Here is a 2,210-nt window from a genome sequence, read left to right on the forward strand (position 1 = left end):
AGAGGAACAGAGAAAAGTGCAGCAAGCATCTCTAGTCTTTGAAGGTGCAGAGGGCAGACGCATTCACACTCCGGTGGAATATATACAGATTAAAGAGCTTGCTGAGTCAGTCCATAACTATGGAGTCAGCTTGCTTCTCTGGCTCTGACCCCTGGCGATTGGATGACTGTAGTGAAAACTGCAGCCCCTAATATGGGAATGTATCTAGAATGGAAAGCTTTGTGGCAAGATTTCTGCCAAGCACAGGCAAGGGCCAATGCCACCGTTGAAGGGGACCAAAGAACATGGACCTTTGAGTTGCTTACATGTCAGGGACAACACGCTGCTAACCAGACAAATTACCATTGGGGAGCATACGCTCAGATCTCAGCTGCCGCCGTTAAGGCATGGAAAGCACTCTCTAGGAAGGGAGAGGCAAGCGGGCATTTAACAAGGATCATTCAGGGCGCCCAGGAGTCGTTCTCAGACTTTGTAGCTAGAATGACTGAAGCAGCAGGGAGAATTTTTGGCAATCCTGAGCAAGCCATGCCATTAATAGAACAGCTTGTTTATAAACAAGCTACACAAGAGTGCAGAGCAGCAATTACACCTAGAAAGAGTAAGGGATTACAGGACTGGTTAAAGGTTTGCTGTGAGCTTGGAGGGCTGCTCACTAATGCTGGTTTAGCAGCCACCATTCTACAAGGGCAGAAGCACCCTGACATGGCTGAGCTCAAACTCTGCTATAATTGTGGCAAACCAGGACACTTAAAAAGGACTGCAGAGCCCTAGTCAAAAGGAGAGTGCCAGGGCTATGTACTAAGTGTGGGAAAGGATATAATTGGACCAGAGATTGTGGCTCAGTCAAGGACATTCAAGGCAGGCCCTTGCAGCCAGGACTTCCTCAAGCAGTAGAGAATGAGGACAGTTCAAAAAATGGGCTTCAGAGCCCCAAGTCTCAGGGCCCCAAAACATATGGTACTCCAATGAACAAAAGGCGGATGCCTCCATCCATAGAGCAACACAGGGCTCAGCAGGGGTGGACCTGCATTCCACCGCCCAATTCATGTTAATGCCACAGATGGGCTTACAACCCATATCTACAGATTTTAAGGGACCCCTACCAGCAGGAAGTATGGGACTGATTCTTGGCTGCTCTTCTTTGACAATGAAAGGACTTATTGTTCACCCTGGAGTTATGGATCAAGATTATGAAGGGGAACTTCAAGTTCTCTGTTGCTGCCCTCAGGGTGTCTTTTCTATTTCACAAGGGGATAGAATAGCTCAGCTAATAATTTTGCCAAGCCTACATGGCTATTTTCCCTCCCCTGGTGTCCCTTGAGCTGCCAGAGGGATTGGCTCTACTGGAAATGATTCTGCTTACTTAATAATGCCTCTTGACTCCAGGCCATCCTTAGAATTAGTTATAGAAGGGAAACAATTTAAAGAGATTTTAGATACAGGAGCAGATAAAAGTATCATCTCTTCCCACTGGTGGCCTAAACCTGGCCTGTCACTCAGTCATCACATTCTCTACAAGGGTTAGGCTATCAGTCCTGCCCCACTATTAGCTCCCGTTCTTTGAGCTGGCAAGCACCTGAAGGTCAAATGGGACGATTCACTCCTTATATCTTACCACTCCCAGTCAATCTCTGGGGGAGAGATATTTTACAGGCAATGGGAATGACCTTGACTAATGAATACTTGCCACAAGCTGTCCAAATGATGAAGAAAATGGGCTATAAAGAAGGAAGTGGATTAGGGAAAGGAGAGCAGGGTAGACTTGAACCTATCCCTCAAGAAAGCAGTAATGGGAGACGAGGTTTGGGTTTTTCCTAGGGGCCGTTGAGGGCTCCATGCCCATACCATGGCTTACAGAGGAAGCTGTATGGGTTCCTCAATGGCCTCTCTCCTCTGAAAAATTAGAAGCAGCCACAAAACTGTTCTCTGAACAGCTGCGCTTGGGTCATTTAGAGCCCTCTACCTCTCCCTGGAATACACCTATTTTCGTAATTAAGAAAAAATCTGGCAAATGGCACTTATTACATGATCTTAGAGCAATTAATGCACAAATGTGCCTGTTTGGGTCAGTTCAACGAGGCCTACCCTTGCTCTCTGCCTTACCTAAGCAATGGAAGATAATAATTATAGATATTAAGGATTGTTTCTTTTCCATCCCCTTGTGCCCACAAGACAGACAATGGTTTGCATTTACTATACCAGCTATTAAT

Source organism: Mus caroli, unplaced genomic scaffold (genome assembly GCF_978045245.1).
Source record: "Mus caroli unplaced genomic scaffold, Mus_caroli_1 scaffold_9, whole genome shotgun sequence".
NCBI classification, from domain to species: Eukaryota; Metazoa; Chordata; class Mammalia; order Rodentia; family Muridae; genus Mus; species Mus caroli.